This window comes from Saccostrea echinata, unplaced genomic scaffold (assembly GCF_033153115.1).
Source record: "Saccostrea echinata isolate AGI-Se365-2 ecotype Australia unplaced genomic scaffold, CSIRO_AGI_Sech_v1 ptg000086l, whole genome shotgun sequence".
NCBI lineage: Eukaryota > Metazoa > Mollusca > Bivalvia > Ostreida > Ostreidae > Saccostrea > Saccostrea echinata.
Genome location: NW_026889835.1, coordinates 1,146,502 through 1,159,439, shown reverse-complemented (window position 1 = coordinate 1,159,439; position 12,938 = coordinate 1,146,502). Strand labels below are relative to the sequence as shown.

General features: G+C 33.9%; 1 long non-coding RNA gene across 1 annotated transcript in view; it reads right to left on the bottom strand.

Moving 5' to 3' along the window:
* Positions 1-12,938, bottom strand: part of LOC133176974 (uncharacterized) — a 95,078-nt gene that overhangs the window by 7,172 nt on the left and 74,968 nt on the right. The gene's annotated exons all lie outside the window — the stretch shown is intronic.

Sequence of the window (12,938 nt, the reverse complement as noted above, 5' to 3'; positions counted from 1 at the left end):
CGTAAGATCCCTCCTCTTTCTACATATTACAATCATGAACTAAAAATAAATCTATGTATGGGAAACGAATTGTTACATGTATATGTAGCCTAAAATCATTGACCGAAGCGGAGATCGATAAGCTTTTTTTGTAAAGACTAAAACCAACCCCAGCCCAATAGGTCGTTGCTGCATTTATAACGAACTGATCCTTTGTGAATCTCAAATGTTTCGACTTTAATTGATAAAAAAAAAATAGTGTGCAGGGCGATGAGATTTAATCACAAAATATAGATGACGATGTTCTGTTTGCAATTTTATAATCACTTTCCACTTGGGACTTAAGAAGGACCCATCCATCAGCGAAGCTGCAAGTTCTATCTTAAAAATAAAAGGAAACCTGCGAACAACATAATTGAGATCTGATAGCTGGCATTGCAAATGTGTTTGTCGATACGGTAAAAAAGTATCAGCTTAGTCAAATTGAGGCTTCTTTTTGTCAATAGCAGTATCGTAAGAGACAAAGAAATGCAAGATCTATAATACAGGGAAAGATCTATAATACAGGGAAAGAAAAATAAGTTTATTGCGGATGTCTGGCAAGAAGAATTATATTTCCTTTCTATGTCTCCGTAATCGGAGATTCGGGGGAATATTAACAGTTTTTAGACTGTCTGTCTGTTTGTCCGCAAAAACTTTAACCTTGGCCATAATTTTTGAATGGTTGGTGCAATGGCTGTATTCCTTGTGACAAGACCGGGTATACCAACATTTTTGACCTCATAGCCTTGAGCTTGGAATTTAACCTGCTTTTTTTTTTTTTTTTTTTTTTTTTTTTTTAAATATTTGTCATGATCTGCATTCGGGAGCATCGGTGTCTCACAAACACATTTTTATATATAATGAAAGGCAAAAAAAGAGGCTTTTTCGTAGCAAAATTGATTCCAGTTTCGAAACAAAATGCACTGCATGAAGCAACTGTTAATCAATATTGCCCTGTTCATGTAAAGTACTACGAGTGAATGCACAGTAGAAAAGATTTTATCTAAATAATCATTCGGTGAACAACCAAGGTAGCGTAGGGATATAATTAATCAGTAAGTAGAGGAATCATTTTACACGGAGTAGTAAACAAAGATTCGGGAGTGTTATGACGCGGGGTTAAATTTGATATTTCCTTCTCTGTAATATATTCTCCAAAGTGACCGATCCTAATGCCATTTATCTCTTGGAGCTTTATGATGTAATTATTTAACATAAGCATGATTTTATTTTTTAAATTATCACCATTGAAGCTACTGTCTTCAATCATTTAATTTTCCTGTACAAAAGTACAAGTATGGTAATATTCACCCTCATGTGAAATCAATCTATCATTTAATTTTAATTAATTAAATAAACTTTGTGTCCGATAGAAATTTATCTTATATAGGAATGTTAAGTTCAATAGGTTCAATCAAAAATATGCCTTAGGAAAATTATATAAATAATAAATAGTCTATAATTAATTTATCTTGAAAGTTACCCCCTCCTCAGCCAGCAGGAAGGATAATGTCTCAAAATGAAGCTTGAAATTGAAATCTTTTCGCGCAACAATTTTCATTTTTATGCATTTCAATGTGATTCGAGGTTCTTTGAAGTCCTAGAAACGGTTTTGTAAAAAGTTAACATTTTTCGAGAAATCGAATTTTCTTTATTTAGCCTTAGATACCAATGTTTATTAGCATGATATGCAATTAGAAGTAATATGCGATGTTTTGCAATGATAGCATTTTTCAGTATGTATTGTATTCCATAACAATCGAGGTAAATAGAAGAACTAAAGAACCGTATAAAAACATGCAATTTTCTCCAAACACCTGGATACATAGTTTTTTTTAATCCTAAAATATATTTGTTGATCAACTGCATAGCAGGAGTTTTTATTCACATTTCATGAAAATTCATTTGGGATTGGATTATTTTCCCTGTATATTATGATTAACATTAATGATGAACTTGGAAGAAATACCGTGGATAAAAACACATTAATTTAGAATTCGGAGGCATTTTCAACTAAACCTGAGGATCGGACTACCTTTAACGGTGCAAAGAGCAATAACTCTTTAATTATGTTATCTTTAAAAAAATCTTTGTTTGCCTTCTCCCGACTAAAGATTAAAAATAAATTGGGTAGGTAGGTAGTATTTTTTTCTCCAGAAAAATTCAATATCAGTCCTGAATTTCTTAAATTTATTGAATTTGAAGGTGTTAATAAAATTAAAATACTTGTTGGTGGCCGGGATGAAATTTTTTTTTTCCTAGAGGTTTAAAAAAGTTTTGATTCGCGCCATTTTTAGTTAGTCAGTCGGGAGAAGGCAAACATATTTTTTTAAAAGGATGGCTCAATGTATTTTCTCTACATAACCTCTATAATATAATGGTTTCCTTGATAACCACATTTTATACATATTTCAATATGCAATTATTTGGAAATAAATTTTGAACCAGTTTTCAAGCATTTTTAGTAATGCTGTTTACCAAAAATGTGCGATTTTTGTTGTTGAGATACGCCTCTGTTAATGTATATCTGACATCTTAATTTAATTAAAAATGTAACAACCTGTACTTTTTTTAAATTTAATTATATTTAACTTAGTTGAAATTAATGCAGTTTTTCTACATATTCTTTGAACTTTAAAAAGAGTGAGTGAAGCTGCCGTAAGTAATGTGATGTTTTCCTGAGTACAGTTCGAAACTGCGTTTCATCTTCAAACCGGGTTCTGAAGAGTATCTCTACTTTCATATTCGCTAGCCAAGTGTCTATCCTCATCTGAAACCAATGCTCAACTTTAAACCTCTTCTACTCTCTCTCTCTCTCTCCTATAGAAGACACCTATTCAAATAGGAGATGTACATGGTTACCCTCCATATATTTTGGAGGTTACATTGGGTGAAGGTTAGTCCGAAATATCTGACGTTTTCCAGGCTTTTTTCACGATTTTGATATTTTACGTGCCAGGAAAACCACTGGTACGCAAAATATAAAAATAGTAAAAAAAGCCAGGAAAACGTCAGATATTTCGGACTAGGTGAAGGTTTACAACTTGACAATTTGTCACGCAAATTTTGAATTAAAAAGCAGACCTAGGTGATTTTCACCATGTGCAAAAATCATCAACATTTTAAAAATACTGAATGTGTCTCCTCCTAAATAAATCTAAAAAGTACCTAGCGCATTTCAAGTAGCAATATAGCCTTCAAAACTGGCATTGCATCAGTCCTTGGACTGAACACGAGTTATCTCTCGTGTCACACTTATCCCTCGAACAGCTGCACAGCTGCACTTTCTGCATGACTGAGCCATGGTCAGCTGCTAAACGTTGCACGGGATTCTCGGACTACATGTGGAACAAGTAAATTGTACCGCCCGACAGCTGTCATAAGGACTAAACGGTCATTGCCTATAAAATAATGAACTACTCTGAATATTGCATTTGCAAAGTTCATTCTAGAAAATAAGATTTAAGGATCAAGGTAAGACATCGAATAATTTGAGACTTTTGTGAAGATCAGCTGAAGATGGATGTCTAAGCTGTTATAAATCCAAAAATTGAGAAAGCATAGCATGTGTATACGCAATAAACCGTGATAATTTTGATTTTCGGGATAAAGAAAATCATTTGCAACTTTCTCACATACAACAACCCCATATCAACGATGGGGGTATAATTTTGAAAAGGTCGTATTTAAAATATTTCAGTTTTCTCAGCCAAGTTGGGGTTTGGGGCATGGATTCCGGGAATGTACCCAGGGTAGTTAAAGTCATACATGTCAGGGTCAGAGCACAGGTGCTTAAGGACAGGAACCCCCCCCCCCTCAATGTATATTTAAGGCTTCCCGAGTTATTTTTTTTCATGATTTACTTTAATAAGCATATGTTGATGTATATTGCACTGTAAAAATTCACAATTAATGCGAAATAAGCTATGTATAAAAATATATACCACTGGTATAAATCTCTTTTTACAGTGGCAGATTTAAGAGAGGGGGGGGGGCACCCAGCGTGAGCCCCTAAAATTGTCAAAGTTAGCGTAAATCATAGTTTCATCTAGAAAATGTAAAAATGTCTACTCGGTGGACCTCATTTTTACCCTACAAAATCTCTAGAATCCAGGAGCTTCCGGGGGCTTTGCCCCCTGGACCCCACCAGGGCTTTGCTCTGGACCCACTGGGGGCCTCAAGGTGGCCCTCAGACTCACTGTCTACTTTTGGCGCCTCCCCTCCCCCACCCCAAACTTTTTAATTCTTGGATCACCACCTGATTTATACCAGTGGTATTTATAAAATATATATAGGGTCCTGTCCCCAAGCACCTGTGGGTCAGAGAGGATTTTACAGAATGTCATAAATCTAAGATTTTTTGGGTCAGAGTATTAAAGAAAACTGTGCCTCAAAAGATTTGACTTTGAAATCTGAAGCAAAACGAAATTGGTTTTAGGTATTCTTGACTTTTACCATTTGTCAGCTTGATGGACAGGATCTGCTGTGTAATTTTGGTTAGGAATCTGCCCAGGATATCATAGATGACATTAACATTCTTATATGCTATCTCCCATTATCCGTAGACAAATAATTTCCCTCTATATCCTTTGTAACTTACCTGTAAATATTTCAAACATGCAAATGCTTTCTGACAATTTTGTACCATTCCTATATTGGCATAGTATGGGGGAGCAATTAAAGAGGAAACATAATGAACAAGTTTGTAAAAATTTCATTTGTAGACATTGTCTTATAAAGTTGGTAATGTTATAGAAGGAAAATGTTACTTTATGCTGATTTAGCCCAGATTGACCACACAAAGGGAACTAATTTGTAAATATTGAAAATTGTGTGTGTCATATGACTCCTCTATATCACCACGACATTTTTTTTTAATTTTTCACTCATTTTGGGATACCCCCACCTGCCAGTGGAGGGCTACAAAATTAGATCTCTACTGGGAACTTAAGGTCCTTGAGCAGTGAGGGATTTTTTTTGTACCAGTACCCACTGCAACAGGGGATCTTTGTTTATACACTCTCATCCAAAGGACTGGTTTCCACACCCCACAGTGGATTGGAACTGTCACTTAAGGATCATCTAGGGACATACTCTCCAATTATAATCATATAGCATGGAGGCAACTGCTTTTTGGCATGCAAAGTTGTCCAAACTAGAACTTTTTTCTGGTTTTATCTAAGATTTATGATTTTTGGCATTTGAATGTCACCATAAAAGTATATCTCATGCCATGGCCCCTTTATGATGTTTACCTTTAAATTCATTTAAAGAGGATACACATGTTGCACTGTATTCAAAGAGAATTTTGAAGTATTGTTTGGTAAGTTAGGCAGAGTGTATGGAAAATATGTCGATACAGTTCAGTGGCAGATTTAAAGTCCCCCCCCCCCCCTAGTCAAATTCAAGATACATCATGGTTCCTTCCATGAAAAGAAATGATTTTTCACACAGGCAGGGCTTACTTGACCCGTTTTGGTATACGGTCCTTTCAATCGGGAGTTTAAATTGAAAAGGTGGCAAATTTGGGAATATTGATGACTTATATTAGGTTTTACTGTAGAATAAAGAGATTGTAGATATATTCTCTATTCACATCTTAATGATTCATTTATAATCTCAAAATTGAATTTTTTTGTTTTTTGTTTTTGTTTTTACATAAAAAAACATCCTTAAAAGCACTAACAAAAATTCAGTCTGCATGTCATTTGGGAATTTTGATATAAATTTTGGGGGAAAAGAGTCAATTTTCAATTGGGACAGGGTACTTATAGCGGACTTGGATTGCAATGGATATTGAATCGTACATGGGGTGTAAAAAGGTTTTATTTCTATATTCTTAAAAGGCAGAAGCATCTAGAGACTTGATTCCAATGAAGGCTTAATGATTTCACAGACCTTGAAATATTCCAAGTTTTATAAATTCTCATCAATGATTATGAAAGCAATTAAGAAATAGTAAAATTGTCAACTTGGATGACTTCATTTTTGCCATACAAAATCTCTAGAATCTAGAAGATTTTTGGACTGAACGGTGGACTCACTGGGGGTCTGAAGGCAGGCCCAGAGCCAATCAGGTGGTGCCCCTTCTAACTTCAAATACTCAGCAGCTTGTGCAATGTACAGTATTACGAATAAGAGTTAGATATGAATTAACATTTTTATGTCTCGTGCATTTTACAGTGTTTTAATCAGAGTTTTCATCACTTAATTTAAAATGATTGAAGACGTATATCAAATTGTTTCAAGGTTTCTTCAAGAAATATTTGCAAAGATTTACAAGAAAACTGACAGTTTCGCAAAAAAAAAAAAAAAAAAAAAAATGCAATATCTTTTCTTTAATGTGGTTGTATTATATCTGATGTTTTGTAATCCTGATGCAGCTGTTTATGTCATCAAATCTCTTACATTTTCTAAACCCCATAATCTGTAAATCAATGTCCATGAAGTTTTCAAAGAAAATATTTAAGAGGGGTATCTGAAATTCCAGAGGAGCTAAGATATGGAGGGGGAGAGAAGTGTCTTGTTGAGCCAACTTGTCACCCTACAATTCTACAACCTGTGTTTCATGTCAAATTCTCTGATAAATAACACTTTTCCTCTATTATTTACCTCATTTAGCCTTATCAAAATGTCCAGTGTTTGCTCCGTTGTCACCACTTATACCAAAATTTTTGTGTTTTTGTTTTATAAAGTTGATAGTTCAACACATTTGGGGGTAGGTTGTTCTGTGCTTTGAAGGGGATAATTTATTGATTCGAAGTGTGAAATTCCTATTTTTTATACTTCTGGTGGTAGAATGAGCAATTTGTCATTGGACAACTCATCCTTGGTATTTCATGACTCTGTCGTAATATCTTTAACTTGTTTACTTTGGGGACATAAACCAGAAGAGCATCATGTAAATATCTAAAGATTAAAAAATGCATTTATAGAAGAAACATAGGTTCATAAATATTTGACCGTTTGTTTTCAACTTGATGATTTGCAACACCACACATTTGTAGATTCAAGTCTTAGTCCGGACATCTGTTGAGTTTTTCGACATTACCTAGGGTGCTGAGTGCGCATGCTCAGTAGACCTAAATTTGCAGAGGGAAGAGACAAAATATCTTGGGTTTTCAAAAAACAAAATGTGAATGTCAGATGTTTGGATAAATATATGTAGCTCAGTTTTCAAAGCATTGACAGTCTTTTTCTTGGGATATTCTTTAGTTATTTCAATGACATATTTTGGTAATTAAGGGTTGTCAAAATTAGATATGTAACTAGATGAGATCTCGTTGCGAGCAACGAGTAGGTATTCCGTCCAATTTCTCAATAAGATGAGATATGATTTTGATTATGATCTTTGTTAAAAGATAATAATATATAGACTTCCCTAATTAGATTTCATTCTTTTGATTTATATACCATTATCAAAGAGCTATAGATGACATGCTTTTGGCCCCTCTGAGTCCCTAGTTTAAGGAGTCAGCCCCTTTTTCTTGATGTCAATTGAAAGGTGTTGTGATTTTGAAAACGATTTGTTCAAGAAATATTCAAAGATTTCCTTTCGTTGTGGAGATATGCTGAATGGAAATATTTAGGGGCCACCCCTCTAAGTCCTTAATCGGGCCGTTTGACAAAAAAAATGAAAGGAAGCATATTGTTTAGAACATTATTCTGACCATCTTTTGTTCAGTATTGCTTATCAAAATATTTTTCCTTTTCGAGATATAAAGCGTCAAAGATTTAGCATTCTGGCCCCTTGTGACCCCTTATTACGTAACCTATGATCAGAATCTTATCATATATTGTTGTAAATCGTTAAGATAAACATCTTTGCTTCAGTAATGTATTACAAATTATTGATGGTTAAAGAGTTATAGATGAAAGACTTTTGGCCCCTCTCAACCCCTAATTTGAAGGGTCAGCCCCTTTTTCTTGATATCAAATGAAAGGTCTTGTGATTTTGAAGACTTTTTTTTCAACAACTATTCAGAGATTTCTTTTCGTTGTGGAAATATGCTGAATGGAAATATTTAGGGGCCACCCCTTCAGGTCCTTAATGGGGCCGTTTGACAAAAATTGAAAGAGTGCATGTTGATTAGAACATTATTCTGACCATCTTTTGTTCAGTATTGCTTATCAAAATATTCTTCCTTTTCGAGATATAAAGCGTCAAAGATTTAGCATTCTGGCCCCTTGTGACCTCTTATTACGTAACCTATGATCAGAATCTTATCATATATTGTTGTAAATCGTTAAGATAAACATCTTTGCTTCAGTAATGTATTACAAATTATTGATGGTTAAAGAGTTATAGATGAAAGACTTTTGGCCCCTTTCAGCCCCTAATTTGAAGGGTCAGCCCTTTTTCTTGATATCAAATGAAAGGTCTTGTGATTTTGAAGACTTTTTGTTCAACAACTATTCAGAGATTTCTTTTCGTTGTGGAGATATGCTGAATGGAAATATTTAGGGGCCACCCCTTCAGGTCCTTAATGGGGCCGTCTGACAAAAATTGAAAGAGTGCATGTTGATAAGAACATGATTCTGAACATCTTTTGTTCAATATTCCTAATCAAAATATTTCTCCTTGTCAAGATATAAAGCGTCAAAGATTTAGCATTCTGGCCCCTTTTGGCCCCTTATTACGCAATATATGATCTTAATTTTATTATATATAGTTGCAAATTGTTAAGATAAACATTTTTGCTTCAATAAATGATAACAAAATATTGACAGTTAAAGAGTTATGGATGAAAGACTTTTGGCCCCTCTAAACCCCTTATTTAGGAAGTCAGCCCCTTTTTCTTGATATCAAATGAAAGCTCTTATCATTCTGCACAATTTTTCTTCTATATGTTTTAACAAAATATTAAAAGATATGAAGATATGAAACAAAACATGTCAAATTTTGTGAGATGTTTCTGAGACATTTTTTCGAGCCCTACCGAGCTTCGGCGCCTTTTGAGCTAGAAAGATTTGGACACCCATCTGCACATCTACAAACCTTCCTCGACATTCACTGAAAATCTTGACTCAATATCTTAAGTCGTTTTGGAGGAGTTTCCAGGACAAGCCGACCCTCTGAAAATCATAAAATCGTCAATATCTCACGACCGGAAGTGACGACATAAACGACGAAAATTTCCCACAAGGTTCAGATGAATATCTATCAGATCTGAAAGTTTGGTGAAAATCGACTGAGCCATTTCCAAGAACTCGCGTGCACAAAATCAGTAAGAAAAAAAAAGAATAATAATAGGGAACTAGACTCTTGTTGCCATGGCAACAAAAAAGTCTTCCGTTCTTCTAAATCTGTAAGAATTTGCTTTTTCTTTTCTGTGTAAAAAACATACATATCATATTTACTGTGAAAGAAAAAAACAACTGGAAAAAAGTCCTTTCAGTACTTAAGGTACTTTGATTTTCACGATCAATTTTGTATACTGCGTTTGGCACCTATAAGAGATATACGTATATCATAGAGCGAGGATAATTAGCAATTTAAAAAAAATGTTTGCAATCATTTCTAAGACAAACAAACAGACGAACAAACACCGTACTATCATAAACTTCACTGTGTATACGTTCTGAAATAATTGTGATGGTGTTATAAAAAAAATATATAATAAATTAAGTTAGTATCACATTAAACGTAAAGTCACTGAGTTTTGTAAAGTTATAATATCAAGATTTGACAGCATACCTATAAGAAAGATTATTCAGTTACAGTAATTATTCAGCAATTGATTGATCATATGTCGTTTAACGTCCCTCTCGAGAATTTTCACACACATGGAGACGCCACTACTCGCCGGTGAAGACTTTTAATTTCTGTCCTATACTTTGGCACTTATCGCCATTGAGCAATGAGGAATTTTTTTTTATACCAGCACCTTCTGCGACACGGGACCTCGATTTATACGATCTCAAAGGGCCGGTCTCCACGTCCCACAATCAAAGTTCATAATACCGAGATATTTTACTTTTTATTTCATTTTATATTTTCACAAGTTTGTTGCATCAGATCTACTTAAAGATCATACTTCAAGATCATTTCGAACTCAGGCTACTTTATTGCAGTGCATACAGCGTCAGGTGATTTTGATTGACAGGTCAACACACGTGCACTTCGTGCGATACTTTTTAAGCAGAAAAATATACAGGATGTGACCATGACTGACTGTGAAATCAGAAAACATTTAATAAAGAATGGGTGTGACTGATATAGAAATATATTTGGGTCTATGTAAATGGATAAGAGGATCGGGATTAAGAGGGAATCTCTCTCTCTCTCTCTCTCTCTCTCTCTCTCTCTCTCTCTCTCAGACATGTAAATTGAACATTTCAGTATCATAATGACAAATGTACCATTACAGAATATGAAATTCTGTACATATGACATGTAAATGGCAATTATAACCACACGTTCCAGATTTAAATCTAAAACGAAAATATAATTCAAATGCCTGTCTGCACGAACGTCTCCAAATAGTAATCAAGACGGGGGGGGGGGGTCAAAGGAATTAGATAGTTTTATGAATTATAAGGAAAAGTACGGACGTCAGTTGCATGTACATAATTATATATCATTGCATAAAATTGTGCTCATTCAGGTATACTTATCCCACATATCAACAGACCTGTGCAATTTTTTTATCCTGTTTTTTTTTCCCAAAAGAAACATATAGCGTAGCATTATTTCACACAGAATCGCGTTTTCACATTTTTTTTTTTTAACTCTTTGAGTATTTCACAAGAATCCAAGAATCGCCTTTTCACATCTTTTATAACTCCTTGGGTATATAGAGTATAGATCATGTGTCATGAATAATTTAACTTTTTATCAAATATACATGTTATAATCTAATCTATAAATTGATTTTCCTTCTTTTAAGTGGCAGATATCAATTTATTTCCAAAGGCTTTAAAACAGTACTGTATTTTCTTTCGCTCAGTTCCTTTTCGAGTGTATGTAATATTTTTTAATATTGAAAATAAAACTCGGAAATCGGGATAAATTCGCATTCAAATAATAGAGAATAATAAATCGTCTGCATTATAGAAGGCTTAGTAACTATCTTATTCTGAACTTACTACTATACGAGATAAATAAAACTGCATGCCTGTCCATCACTATAAATGTATATTCAGTGCTTATAATTTATTTACTTGAATTCGCTACCTAGCATATATAGTATTTTTTTTTTTTAGATATATACATGTGTAAATCAATTAACTGTCAATACAGACTTACACTACACTGGCAACTTTAAACTATACATGCACTGGAAGCGGTTACTAACGTACTCTTACATTTAGAAGAGTGAATATCGAACGTCTAAATATGTTGATCTTGAGAGTGTATATGTTTCTAACGTCATCGATACTATTTCCGCCTTTATCTCGAAAGTTCTATTCTCACTTGCAAGTCAGAGTTATCCTTCTTTGCCCACTAGGTAAATAGGGAAAATGAGGGTACCAAAAATCTACAAAATGTGGAATCTGATTTCAAAACAAATTATATATTTAGTATTTGTAGAATAAACTCTGTTATACATAATAATATCTTTAAAAAATATTAAAAAACAAAAAAGTTGAAAATTGACCAAACACAGGTTCACTTCCGGTTCGGACAGGAAGTACCGGAAACACACGAAAACAACTTCGAAACAAAGAGAATGTCATGATCTAATACCCCTGTAAATTTCACATCTTTACCTCAAACCGTTTCCGAGAAAAATTCCGGACAAAAGTGCATTTAAAAATTGGAAATTCGGCCGTAACTTCGGACCGGAAGTGAATTTTTCAAAAAACGGAATTTTATATAAACTTCATATATCAGCCTACTATCATGTGAAAAATTGTGAAAATCTATCCAACCATCTCTGAGTAATCGCGCTCACAAAATTTGGGAGGAATAATAATAATAATAATAATAATAAAAAGAAACAATACAATCACTATAAGTCTTCCGTTGTGAACGGAAGACTTAACTAGAAACTCATTGCGAGCAATGAGAGGTCTTCCGTCCGATTCTGAAAATAAAAACGAAAATTCAAGCTGAAAAAATGATAAAAGAAATTCAGACACTCTGGAGATTCAACCCTAATCGTCAGCGTGAAAATCCAACGTGCTAACCATTAACCATTCACTTTTTTAAATCACTTCCTTTCACGACCGGAAGTAACGGCGATGCAAGATTTTCTCACGATTCAAATCAACTGATGACTGAATATCAGTCCTGAAAGTTTTAGTCCTCAGTCGTTTACTGTTGCCGAACAATATTGTGGGACTAAATTCTAATTTTGAGAACAGGTAAACACACAACCGGAAGTGAATTTTATAAAAAAAAAAAATCTCTGACTGTTCTCTAGACATTTGCAGTATCTACAATATGCATAAAATCATTTCAGGTACTTCATTGATAAGCGATATTTATGAGAAAGTTAAATATAAGAATAACGTAGTTTATCTCCTAAAACCGGAAGTTGACGTTTTTGTTTCCGATGGAATCTAACATATTTCAAAACAACAAAAGAGATGCAATAAAGTCATGTAAGTTTTTATTTATAAAAGAAAAGTTAAAATTTTTGATTTCTTCTTCCTGTGAGAAGCGGAAGTGACGACTGACGCGTTTAACCCAAATGGTTTCACCTACCCCTCAACGTCCATTACTCTTAAAATTTTGGTGTTTTAATCTTTTACCTGGTTTTGAGATTTCACTCAGACAACTTCTCATTTTTAGGACAGGAAAACACGCGACCGGAAGTAAATTTTTGAAAAAATATATATAAGTTTACTCTAGACATTTACATTCTGAATAGCACATTTAAAATTCATTTCAAATACTTTATCTATAAAGAATATTTACGGGAAATTAAAAAACTCAAATTATTTAGTTTTTCTCTTCTAACCGGAAGTTG